This window comes from Delphinus delphis, chromosome 16 (genome assembly GCF_949987515.2).
Source record: "Delphinus delphis chromosome 16, mDelDel1.2, whole genome shotgun sequence".
Classification (NCBI taxonomy): domain Eukaryota; kingdom Metazoa; phylum Chordata; class Mammalia; order Artiodactyla; family Delphinidae; genus Delphinus; species Delphinus delphis.
The window spans coordinates 19,294,470-19,308,652 of NC_082698.1; positions in this window are offsets into that span (position 1 = coordinate 19,294,470).

Below are 14,183 nucleotides of genomic sequence, written 5' to 3' on the forward strand. Positions count from 1 at the left end.
TGGTGGCCGTAATGGTTTTGCATATGGTAACTTGTGACCATTCAACCCATTCCGGTCTTCCTGGAGTGACTTACCCTTAACTGGCAGCTGTTCTTCTGCCCTTGCTGGCATGGGTTAGGCTCCCTGGTCTGTGCTCCCACAGCATCCTGGGCTTCCCTCGTCCCACCCTGCCTTGTATTTGCCTCTTGCAGGCTACATCCCCTGGAAGCTGTGGGCTGCTCTGTGAAAGTGAATGTTGTTGTCTTGCTGTTGTATCCCCTGGATCTAACACAGCACCTGACAGCATCAGAGGAGCTAACTAAATATTTGTGCAACAAATAAATGAATAATGCTCCCCCCCCCAGCTCTTTTAATCATCATACCCAACAAGGGAAAAGGAAGTGGGTGAGTTAGGAAACATTACTAGCATGTAGCAATTAACAACCCCAATCATGAACACTAAATGGGAACTTAGGAAAATAATTACGTGAGAATGTTAAGCAATACACAAGTTAAATTTCTTTTGGCCTCACCTGGAAAATGGGGCTATTAACATCTACTATACTGGTTTGTTGTGATGATTAAATGAGACAAAAAACGTTTATCATAGCGCCTACTTACTATGAACATGTGTTTGATAAATGATATTTATTTTGTTGTTGTCATTTACAGTGACATTCAGTAGTAAGTGAAAGAAAAAACAGAACAAAAATAATTCTTTTAGGCTGATTTTGACTAATAAAACAACAAATTTTAACCATTTCTTTTAATGTAGCAAAATAAGGTTATTTTTTCTATAATTTCAAAAATTTTGTGATTAAAGTAAAAGTGACCAGGGTTTATTACCAGCTCCCTGAAACTCATTCATAAAGTAAAAATAAGTATCATGTCCTCCTTGCCTTATAAGGTTTCAGTGAATTAAATGAATTTCCAAATGTGAAAGTGTCTTAAATGTAGTCACATACCTTTTTCAGTTTTCTCTCTTGCCTTAATTTCCCCCTCTGGTGTCCTTGCGAAGGATGTACTGGCTATGAGGCAGACCCTGAAAAAGAAGCGAGAGTCAGCAATTCAAGTGAAAATCCATGTGGGGCTGGCCATGACTTTAGGAGTCAGGTGCCAGGCTGGAAGGGATCTGGTGGGCACCTCCAAGGGAGAGGGAGCCCACAAAAAGAATCTTGGAATATCTGGGAAGTGGAGACAAATCCCCCATGCTGGGTCCTGGGTTTGGAAGTGCTCCAGAAAAATGCTATCAAGACTCAAGAATTTAATTTTAAAAATGCCAAAGGCGGCTCCCCTGGTGGCGCAGTGGTTGAGAGTCCGCCTGCCGATTCAGGGGACACGGGTTCGTGACCCAGTCCAGGAAGATCCCACATGCCACGGCCAATGCCAATATTCTGTTGGCAGAATATCAGATTGCTCTGTTTCATTCATGCTGTATGGGAGAGTCAAACACAGTTTCAACTACAAAGTCAACATTTGGGAAGCCGGGCCAGGCACTTTTCACTTAATCCTCACAAAAAACTCTGCAAGGCAGGTGTTATTATGCCCATTTGTTGGATGAGAGAACTGGGTCTCAAAATTCACAAGCATGAACAAGATCATACGGCAGAGCTAGGATTCAAAAGTAGGGCTCTGGCCTGCTGAGAGCCTGGCTCTTTCTACTACACCAGAGTATAGACAGAATGTTGGACTTTAAAGATTTGCTCTATAAGTTCATATTTTAAGGCACTACTGCTGCTTCAAGTACAAAAGAATAATAGATAATATCAAAAACAATTAATCCTTGCTCCAGAGCACAATAAACACCTCTGTGGACTACTGAAGATGAACCTGAAAACCAAAAATCTTGAGCACATCAAGAAATCTAACCCTAAGAAAGAAAGCTAATAAAATCAAATAATAGAAAGGAAATTTTTAATACAGATTAAATTAAAATAATAGGATTTTCTGAATAACATTTCAAATGATTTAGGATGCATTTTTCTCATTGCATCTTAACAAGGTACATGGTTTCAATTTGTCCCATTAACAGTGTTCATTTTGACCACCTGATTAAGATGACATCTTCCAGGCTTCTACACTGTACAGTCACTCTTTTCCCCTTTGTAACTAATAAGAATTTTGTGGGGAAGCCATTAGGATGCTGCTGCATGTGTGCAAACTAGAGTCAATGATGTCTTCTACTGAGATAACAGCAAAGGAGATGGGCATATTTCATAAACCTCAGGAAATAAAAGCCACAAGCCATGGTAGTTATTTGAAGCTAAGACAGTGTAAGAAGCTAAGGACAGTGTAAAAGTATTCTGGCCTAGGCAGGTGGGTGGATGGAGATGAACTATGGCACACAAGAGAGAGAGTAGTCAGGGGAAGATGGAAAGTTCAGTGTGTGGGTAGATTCTCCTAACTTGTGAGTCATTATTCTTATTTTAAAATTATTTCAAATTTAATTTTTGAATAATATATTCATATCAAATGAAAATATTAAAGAATACAGAATATTTGGAAATTAAACAGCAAACTACTAAATAATCCATGGGCCAAAGTAGAAATCAAAAGGGAAATTAGAATATATTTGGAAATGAATGAAAATAAAAGTACCACATATCAGGGCTTCCCTGGTGGCACAGTGGTTAAGAATCTGCCTGCCAATGCAAGGCACATGAGTTTGAGCCCTGGTCAGGGAAGATCCCACATGCCATGGAGCAACTAAGCCTGTGCGCCACACTACTGAGCCTGCGCTCTAGAGCCTGCGAGCCGCAACTACTGAAGCCCGCGTGCCACAACTACTGAAGCCCACATGCCTAGAGCCCGTGCTCTGCAACAAGAGAAGCCACTGCAACGAGAAGCCCGCGCACCACAACGAAGAGTAGCCCCCACTCGCCACAACTAGAGAAAGCCCACACGCAGCAACAAAGACTCAACGCAGCCAAAAATAAATAAATAAATAAATTTTTTAAAGAGGAGATAAAAAAGTACCACATATCAAATTTTGTGGGGTGCAGTTAAAGTGGTGCATAGAGGGATATTTATAGCTTTAAATGCTCATATTAGAAAAAAATAAAAGGAAAGCTCTAAAATAAATTATCTAAGCTTCCATCTTAAGAACTACCAAAAAAAGAGCAAATTAAATTCAGGGTAAATAAATAGAAGGAAGAAAATAATAAAGACAAGGGCAGAAACCAAAGAAATAAGAAATGGACAAATGGATAAAAATCAATTAAACCAAAATCTACTACTTTGAAAGAATCAATAAAATTTATCCCAGGGATGCAAGGATGGTTCAGTATCCATAAATCAAACAATCTGATAAGTCATCTTTAACAAGAATGAAAATTATATAGCCATCTCAATAGATGCAGAAAAAGCTTCTGACTAAATTCAACATTCATTTATGGTAAAAACTCACCACAAAGTGGGTATAGAGGGAACATACCTCAACATAACAAAGGCCATATATGAGAAGCCTACAGCTAATGTAATACTCAATGGTGAAAACCTGAAAGCATTTCCTCTAATATCAGGAATAAGGATGCCCAGTCTTGCTACTTTTATTCAATATAGTTTTGGAAGTCCTAGACACAGAAGTCAGGCAAGAAAAAGAAATAAAAGGAATCCAAGTTGGAAAGGAAGAAGTAAAACTATCACTGTTTGCAGATGACACGATACCATACAAAGAAAATGCTAAAGATGTCACCAAAAAAACTACTAGAACTCATCAATGAATTTGGTAAAGTTGCAGGATACAAAATTAGCGTACAGAAATCTGTTACATTTCTATACACTAACAATGAACTATCAGAAAGAGAAAATAAGAAAACAATCCCATTTACAATCACATCAAAAAGAATAAAAAGGAAAAATAAACAAACGGGACTGTATCAAACTAAAAAGTTTTTTGCACAACGAAGGAAACTATCAGCAAAATGAAAGGGCCACCTACTAAATGGGAGAAGATATTTGCTAATGATATACCTGATAAGGGGTTAATATCCAAAATATACAAAGAACTCATACAACTCAACATCAAAAAAACAAACAACCTGATTAAAAATAGGTAGGGGACCTTAAGAGACATTTTTCTATAGAAGACCTACAGATGACCAACAGACACAAAAAAAGATGCTCAAAATCACTAATCAAAGGAAACGCAGGGCTTCGCTGGTGGCGCAGTCGTTGAGAGTCCGCCTGCCGATGCAGGGGACACGGGTTTGTGCCCCAGTCTGGGAAGATCCCACATGCCGTGGAGCGGCTGGGCCCGTGAGCCATGGCCGCTGGGCCTGCACGTCCGGAGCCTCTGCTCCGCAACGGGAGAGGCCACAACATTGAGAGGCCCGCGTACCGCAAAAAAAAAAAGGAAATGCAAATCAAAATCACAATGAGATATCATCTCACACGTGTCAGAATGGCTGCTATCAAAAAGAACAAATATCAAGTATTGGTAGGGATGTGAAGAAAAGGGAACTCTTGTGTAGGGTTGGTGGGAATGTAAATCGGTGCAGCCGTTATAGAAGACAATACAAGGATTCCTCAAAACAATTGAAAATAGAGCTACCATATGATCTAGACTTCCACTCTTGAGTATTCTTCCAAAGAAAACAAAAACACTAATTAGAAAAGATATATGCACCCTTGTGTTCATTGCAGCATTATTTACAATGGCCAAGATATGGAAGCAACCTAGATGCCCATCAATAGATAAATGGATATAGCAGCCTTGGACTGAGCCTGGGAAGGGCCTGAGCTGGTGGGGAGGGGACAGGGGCTCAAATCCTTTCTCTGCCACTTAGCTGTGGATTCTTGGGCAAGCTACCTTAGCTCACCTTGGCTCAGCCAGTTCACTTCTCTGCAAAATGGGGATAAATGAGGCCTGGCTTAAAGCGTTTTCAGAGGTAAGTAAGAGAGCGTAGGAAAAGCACCTGGCACCTGCCTAGCACAGAGGACAAACCCTCTAGACAAGGTACTTCTCTCTCTCCAAATGATGTGTGTGCCGGTGTGTGTGTGTGTAAAGGTGTAAATACACGTGTGTGTTCGTGAGAAAAGGCAGGGCCGGCTGTGGGATGCAGCACACAGTTGGCTCAATTACTTATGGCCTCGAAATAAAAAAGCAGCTCCAAGCATGTATGGGCCCCAGGATGACTGTAAATCCCACAGCCCTGGGCCCAGGCCAGAACACTTGCCAACCCTACCCCACCTCCTCTGCTGGTGGCCAGAGCCCTGCTGCCCTCCTCTCTCCCCAGATGGCCTGGTCCATGCCTACCCAGGGCCCTGGGAAGCCACAGAGCATCAGGGGCTCCAGAGTGGTCCTGAAGGGTCCAGGGAGGGGGTCCGGGGCAGAGGCTGGGACCCCAGTTGTCTGCAGGGCTTTTTGGAGACTCTGCACTGCTTGCCTGCTCCGGGGACCTCTCCAGGTTAAGGAGATCCATCTGGAACCAGCGAGTGGAGGGATGCACAGCCTGGGCCTCTCGCCTTACATGTGGCTCAGCCAGGGGTGTGGATCCTTAGTCCCTCCCCCACAGGAGCTGGCAGAGCAGGTGGAGCTCTTTAGCCTCAGCGTTTCTGAGGGCTCAGGGATCCCCTTCCTGTTCTGGAGCTTGGGGAGAGCTGGCCATCTAAAGGACTCCTGCTGTGACTTTATTTCTAAACAGATAGCCCCCTCCCCGGGGGAGCTCATTTTGGCCTCAAATATTACAAATGTAACTTGGATGCCAACTGGCATAAAAAAGAATTAAACCTAATTCTTACGAGCAACCAAGGCGTGCAAAGCACTCTGTTCTCATTTAATTCTGGAACCACCTTTTAAGATAGTTTCATGTGGTATCTCCATTTTCCTAGAGAGGAAATGGAAACAGAGGTTAACAAGCTGGCCTAAGACCATACAACTAGCAAATGCCAGGGCTGGGATTCAAACCCCTGCTTTTTTCCAGAACCTCCCTCGATGGCAGGTGCTTCCACGTATGAGACAACACACCTGGACAGGCTGTGTTGGTGGCACTAGGAGCTCTGGGCAGACGCTGGAGTGAGGGTCCCGGGGCCCCAGGAGAGCTGCCTCTAGGATAATGAACGAGCACAAACCCCAGGCCCAGCCTTCCTCCACCTGCCCAAGCCCCTTCCTCAGGCCCCTGGCACAGCTGTCGCCATCCCAGCCTGTGATCCGATTACAGACCCCAGAGCCGCTGGTCTCTTCCTGCCGCTGCCGCTGCTGCTAGTGAACAGGAAAGCAGAGGCCCATCCTGCCTGCGAACAACGCGGAAGCAAGCGGAGGACGAAGCTATCAGAGGCCCTGCCAGCTGCCGTCATCGCTGGGGGCCCCGCCCTCCGAGCTCATTCTCTGGGGTCTTAGGCGGCGACTGCTGAAGAGGGGCAGGAACGAGGGCCCCGCGGTGAGGATGTGAGGAATCCTGCAGTTGGCTTTGTTTAGACGGGTGGTAGGGGCGCCTCCTCCCTTGCACCAGAGTGCGGACACGTGCACACATACAGAGGAAGCCCCCTCCACCTCCCACCCAGTGGCCTCGCACAGGAGGCCCAGGCCTGAATTAATGCTGGGCTTCACCAGATATGAATTTGGCGACTCTGGGCCTGCTCCTAATCTAAGCTTGCTTCCTCACGTGTAAACTGGGTTCATCATAGCACCTAACTCGTAGGTTTTTACATCCCAGGTCCTCACCAAATGCTTGTTGAGTAAAACCATTCCCCGCCACATCGACCCATCCATTCCCTGTGGTACAGGCCCCGGACCCCTCTCTCTTCTGCACTTCTTTCCTTCCTAGCATCCCTACACCTACTCAGCTGAGCTTGACCCGAGGTGTTCTTTCCTAAGCCTCCCCCTTCCAACCCTGCAAGTCCGTGAGCTACTTTCCTCAGGGTCACACTTCTGAGGGCTAGAGCGGGGGGTCCAAGAGGCTTCGGATGTTTAGAAAATGTACCCAGTTCTTGGAAATAAGGCGCAAGCCTACTGAATGCTCTTTCAAGGTCACACTAGAGCAGTGTCCAACAGGCCCCCTAGGGGCCTTCTGACTCTCTAAGGGAAGGCCATTTCGTTTGACACACTGTCTTCCACTGATTAGGGTGTAGACTCTGCAAAGTTAGATGTTAACTTAGAAAGAAATAGAGGATTGGGAAGTTGGGAATGATCCTTGTAGGCTAGAAAAATAACCCCAAAGATTATAGTTTTATTGACCTATAGAGCTTCTGTCATGCTGCTGGTTCCCTCATTTATGAGATAAATCTCTTAACACACGCTCACTATATTGTGTATGAGAATCGTATTTTCAACTTTTCAAAAATGATGCTTCAACACGGATCTCACGTTTCTAGGAAGAGGCCAGGGTTGGGGTGGGAGGATCCCCCAGGGTGGAAATTGGAAAGAATGCAGCCCCTGTGGAGGATGACGGGCTGTGGATGGAGAGGAAGGCTAAGCTTAAGGCCAAGTGCACCTGTGTCCTGAGAGCGGTGATGCTTAGGATGCTGGTGGTGATGTGTGTGTGTGGAGGGGGGTGCGGAGGAGGGGGGTAGATGGAACTACAGAGGGGCGACTGCTGAACATAGTGGCAACAGAGAGCTCGGAGCTCACGGGTCCCTCTCCCTAAGCCTGTGAGAAGAGACAGGTGAGAAAATGTAGTCTCCATCAAAAGGGCTTCAACAATGAGAGACCTCAGAGGAAATCATCAGCGGGGGTAGAAGGAAGGTTTCAGGTGTTGAGATTGAGGCTGAAGGTTCCAGAAGCTTTTGCGATATAAGAGGTTTCGGAGGAGGTGGGGCAGGTATGGAGGATGGCTGGCTGCAAGGACCTCGCCTCAGGCCCAGGGATGAAGGCAGCCAGGAGGGCGGGAAGCCGTCTGGAAGGAACCGGAGCCCTAGTGAGGCCGGTGACAGCCTGGGCAGGCCTGGGGCTTCTACCAGAGCAGGGCCTGGTGCACATCAGAGGTCAGGACTGCTCCTAGTGGGGACTCTGGGCAAGAGGCACTGGAGGTTTTCCTGGTGGTCTAGTGGTTAGGATTTGGGGCTTTCACTGCCGTGACCCGGGTTCAGTCCTTGGCTGGGGAACTGAGATCCTGCAAGCCGTGCGATGTGTCCAAAAAAAAAACAGGATTAAGAAAAGGGGGTTTTCCTCCCTGGCTGGGCGAGAGGACACCCTGAGTTGGTCACACTCATCTTGGGTCCTGGCTCTTGGCTTTCAACAAAAACTCCCCAGAAACCTCAGGTGTGCAAGGAAGGTATCAGGGCAGCAGGGAGCAGCTGTCAGGCCCTCTAGCTGTGTCCACTGCAGCACCAGGGCGGTGATTATCCCCCGAGTGTCACCCTTAGAACTGCTGGCAGCAGGCACGGACCCTCAGCTGGGAGCCTCCAGGCCCCTTCTATTGAGGAAGCCCGTGAGTCAAGCTGGTAAGTTTAAAACTACTCTCCCCTCAGGATGGGAATTCGTTTAAAGCGCCCAGTACAATGGGGGAGGTGGAACAGTCCTGAGGCGGGTTGGGACAGCGGCGGCTCTGGTCTGCCAGTCACAGGGGCCTCCCTCCCACCCGCCCCCCTGCAACCAGCTTCCACCCACTCTTTACCTCGGTTCAGATGAAAGTTTCATTTTCCTCTTTGGATAAAGCATAACCAAAAAAGTCTGCTGCTTTCCTTCGCATAGACGTCTTCAAAAGGATTTCTCCCAGGTCACCGGCCATTCTTTGTTCCAGAGGTCAAGGATTTCAACAGGCCGGAGCCCACTCTTTGAGGCCCGTAGATTTCCCCAGTTAACAGGCAGGACCTGAGGGCTTCCTGCGCCCTGCCCCAGACCTGCTGATTTAGAATCTCCAGGGGAAAAGGCGGGAGAAACTGCATCTTCCAAAACCACTCCAGGTGGGGAGTTCCCTGGTCGTCTAGTGGTTAGGATTTGGGGCTTTCACTGCCGTGACCCAGGTTCAATCCTCGGTTGGGGAACTGAGATCCTGCAAGCCGTGCGGCATGGCCAAAAAAGAAAAAGAAAAAGAAAAAGAAAAAAAGGGCGGGGGCGGGATTAAAAAATAACACTCCAGGTGAATTTGATGATGAGGCAAGGCCTGGGTAACAGGTTTCTGTTAGAACTCCACCAGGATATGGGGTATTCATACACTTCTCGTCAAACATCTACTAAATTGTTCCAGCTTCTTCCCCAGCCACCAGGTTCACCCCTAGGGTGGGGCAGCGTGGACCCCACAGAGCATAGCTTTGCAGAGCATCCACGCCCCCTTCCGCATGGGGAGAACCCTGTCAAAGGGAACCAGGGCGATGATAGAAATAGTCTGAGGGAGAAGTCGGAGGGGAGAAGCAGCCTGGGGTGTCCCAGGACACGGCCCGCAGGCAGGAGGAAGTCTCACTGACGGGGAGGCACCACGTGCCTGTGGACCACAGAGGAGGACAGACCTGGGCTGGGGTCCGGCTGCCCCCACGTAGAGCTGCGTAACTGGGGTTCGGGGTGGGGAAATAGCCTCTTCTTTGGAAAACGAGGACAGCAGTTCCTCTCTCAGGGCTGTTGTGAGGTTTGTCTGCCATAAAGAACATAAGTCACTGAGCACAGAGCCTGGCACATAGTAAGCGTTCAGTAAGTCCCAGCTGCTATTATCAATTGTTCGTTCTACAAACACTCTCTGCATAAAAACGGCAAAAACAAACAGCAAAACAGAAACTTAGACATGGTCCCAGTCCTCATAGTGCTTACAGGGTACAGGGTTTTAAAGGGATTTTGCTCTAAAGTAAGGCAAATAGAAGGTTTTTGTTTTTAACGTGACAGAGGAAAAGAACTTTGGGGAAAAGCACGGGTTTGATTCAGATGAGAGTTCTGCCCTCGCTCCTGCTTTCAGATTCAATCTGTTGGAGCAAGAATAGATTGTGGAGGTCCCAGAAAGGGGGCCTGACTTCCTGAGACCAGAGAACCTTTTCAGCCTTGAAGAACAAATAAAATTTTTACCCCCCCGTGCCCTGCCCCTGCACTAGTGTGTCTAAAGTCTTGGTCACCTGCAACTATTCTTAGTTCTATCAACTTCCAAGTCTGCCTCTACCTCAAATGTCTCAAGTTACTGCTTTAAAACCTTCCTATACCTGCAAACTACAAAGTGAAGACTAATTAAATGGATTTGAGAACCAAAAGAGAAAAGGGATGGTATGGGAAGGGGCACAGAATCACAGTCCTGCTCTTCAGAACTGGAAGATAAGATGAATGAGGACTGAACCCAGGCCCTCCTCAGGGAAAACTGAGCTCTAAGAGGCTAGGGAAGAGGAGTGGCAGTGGTGGCAGTGCTCAATGTGCAACCTTTGCCTTTTTCAAATTGGGAGCAGAGGATAGGGTTGGGGGACTTAAGAGGAGTTGATGGTTAACTGCTAGAGAATTCCAGAATCAAAAGCACTCAGCCAGCATCCTCCTCTGCAAAGATGCTTGTGTGATACAGAGTGGGGGGGGGGGGGAAGGGGGCTCCTGGTTTTGGATTTGCAGTTCCTTTTCGGGGACCACTTCCAAGTCGACCACCTGAAATTGAAATTTTTTTTTTTTTTTTTGCTGCACTGCGTGTCTTGCAGGATCTTAGTTCCCTGACCAGAGATCGAACCCAGTGCCTGGGCACTGGGAGTGCAGAGTCCTAACCACTGGACTGCCAGGGAAGTCCCCAAACGTTTCGTTTTAATACCCAGCCAAGGGCAGAGGTTAGACAGACAGACACCCCAGGAGCGTGTCCACAAGAAAAAGAAAGCAAAGAGTCACTGGAAGGACCTCTTTGGCATGCAGCTTCAGTAATTTCTCTTTCTTGAAGCTTCCAGAGCTTTAATCTCACAACTGAGAGGAAAGACAGACACTCTCACCTCAGAAGTGAAACACCATGTTGCTTATTTCTCTACCTGTGCCTTAAAGTCCAGTGCATCATAAGGCCACGCTTGGTGCCAGTATTTGCATCAGGGGCATGGATGGATGGAGTGTTAGGGAGGACAAGATTTAGGCCACTGTGTGACGCCAGCTGAGGCACAGAGGCAGGGCCGTGCATGTGCACAGGCAGGCACACATGCTCCTTCACACCTGCTCACCGAGAGGATGAACACTTTATTCTCCAGCAGTACAGAAACTGGACTTCTGGGAAAATCCTAAAGAGGATAATAGTGCTTTCTCCAAGGCTACAGGGGTGCTAACTAGGTTTCTAACAAGAAAACAAATCATTAAGTATTGTCATCACTCTGTGAGAGAATGTAAGAGATCCTAATTCTGACTCAGTAGTGTTGGGGAGATGATGCTGAAATGGTAAACTGAAAAGCAACGTAATAGGTGAAGGTGTTTCCATTAAGGGATGCAAGGTGTGAGTCAGAAATAGGAAACAGGGAAAACGAAGACAATCTCTTCTGGGTCTACAGAAGGATTCAGAAGGCACCAGCAGAAAAAAATGCTGCTCTGAGAAACAAGTAGGGCTGTTGGAAGAAAGTGTTGCCATTTTGTTAACAAGATCCTATTAAACAGCTGCTGTGTATCTTTCTAAATAGCAATACAACCTGTTGCGAGCACTAGGTACCTTGGCTGAAAGCATCCACTTTATGAGCACTTAGCTCATAAACTCCAGCAACAGGGCAATCTCAAGAATATCACACCTTGACCTTCTCGTTGCTCCTGGAACTCTACTAATGAGGAACTAAAGAGGAAACTAGTTTGAAAACTAGACTGGAAAAATGGAGGGGTTGGCATGCGTCAAGGTCCCCCTCTAGCGGTTCTGGAAATAAACAAAGTAACTTGAAATTTAGAATATCAGGAGAAAAAAATAGCTGCATAGACAAAGCTGAAGCAAACCTTTGCAGTCATCGTTTCTAATTCTGAGGGCGTATGATAGATTCCTGTTTGAAAAACCTCTCCTAGCAAAGGCTTCTGCCTTAGAAGTGGCACGACCCTTTTACTATGTTACACATTAACTGCCTCTGTGACCTTGGTTCCAAATGATTTGGTCTCACATCCATGTCCGTCAAATTCAACTTTCTACTGTTTGTTTTTCTCTCTCTCTCACCTATATGTACTTCTATGTTACCAGTCTTTATAACTATCATCTTTAATGAAGGAAAAATTTCAGACTTAACTTATGAGGCTAAAGCAGGACTTGGCAACACTGCACACATGACTGCTTGTGTATTATATAATCAACATGCCATGCACTGGTCTGAAGCACAGAGAATACATAAAAGGTGACATTCAAATGTTAATGTCCTCTTTGCAATAGACTTATACCAACCAATGTGATGACTTGAGAGAGTAAATATATCCACATTCTCCTTGAAAACCTAATCTCTATGCTGCCTCATATCCCTGTGCAGTTACTGGCTGCCACAAGGGCTCTTACACCCAGGAGACTCTCTGTCTCTAGGAAGGGGAGACTCGGTGCCACATGGTGGCAGATTTATGGAGCAACACTAACATCTTTCATGCAGAAGTCTGGCAACCGGGAGTAACCCAATCCCCCTAGGACATTCAGGGACACAAGTGATCAGAGTGTACCTAAATAGGTAAAGGGCTAAAGAAAAGGGGAGAAGGGTGGGGAGGGAAAAGGTAAAGAAAACTAAAGATGGTGGTAACTCGCCCTTAAAATCTGTTACTGGGTGTAACGAGGAGGACCAATCAACACTGTACAATTATGGTACAAAATATCTCTTACTTCCATAGTTAACCAGGGAGAACAAAGAGCTAACCATTCCATATTTTACATTCTTTAAAATGGTGCAGAAATTATACAAACAACTTTCTATCTTGGGAAAATAATCCTAAATTTCCACAGTTCTGTGTAAAAATGCTCAGTTTAAGGGGGTTTGTTTTTGGCATTGTAGCCAAAAGGAAACAATCTAAGCACCCAACAGGAGGAGGTATTTTAAGTAAATTAGGCTACTTCTATTTGACAGAATTTTGTGGCCGTTAAAATTTTGTTTCTGAAGAGGTTAAACAGAGGAATATTTTATATTGTATTACTAAGTGAAAATTCAGGATATAAAATTATATACACACTTCAAATCTACTAATACTTGGTAACAATATTAACAAAATCTCAAAGTGGAAAAATCAGGACAGGACTATCCAGCCACAGAGAAGCACTTTTTAGATTTATGAATCACTGGCTAATTCCTTTGGTGAATTTCTTTCCTTCCTCTAAGTTTCTGGGTTAGCCAAGTATGTCCAGGATTGTCACATTTTTCTATTCATTTTCATTAAGAATTAATAATTTATAGGGATTTTCCTGGCAGTCCAGTGCTTAGGACTCTGCACATCCACTGCCGGGGGCCCAGGTTCAATCCCTGGTCGGGGAGCTAAGATCTCACAAGCTGTGCAGCGTGGCGCAAAAATAAAAATAAAACAATAAATTTATGACTGAGATATAACAAGGAATATGGGTTTTATATTTATATTCTATGTTTCATTATCTAGGTGCTTATTGTTACAAATCCACTGGAGTCTCATTTATACTGATATTCTTGGGGAGATGCTTAAGATTATTAGGAAGTTCTAGAATGATGGCATGCAGGTAACATCCCTTGCCAAATTCTTTATTATAGAGGGTGGGTCATATCAGGGCAAAGTTATAGATCATAAACTATATACCATTTCAATCTCCACAGGTAGTGACTCATAATGATTATTCTTGGGGAGATGCTTAAGAAACATTTTAGGAATATCAGAAAGATACTGTGCTTACATAACCCTTTGAATGGGGTCTTAGAGTATTTCTTATACTAAATTCTCTGTTAGGGAAGATCAGTTATATTATGGCAAAACTATAAACAATATACTGAACGTTTAAACTCTACAGAGATTCAGCTGGTCAAAATGAAAACTCAAAGTGAATGTACACTTTAAAGTCACAATACTTCTTCCTCCTTTTAGAAGTGCCTCTTTAGGGATTTCTGGCTCCCACCAATGGAGACTCCTAACAAACCAAACCTCTTGTAGATAACAACTATAAACTCTGAGGGTAAACAAAAGTCAGCAAGAAATAAATGGTATATATATTAAAAAGGAAGAAATAAAACTGTCTCTGTTTGCATATGACATGATTATGTAGAAAATCTCAAAGAATCTACAAAAAAGACCTAGTAGAATAAGGGAGATTTCCAAGGACACAAGAGTATTCAACCCAGTATAGGCTGTACTGGTGACTTGCTCCCAAAGGAGCGTCAAAGGGGGAAAAAAGTAACTATAGTGAAGAAACCTGACAATCTTGGGCAGGTGATCGAGG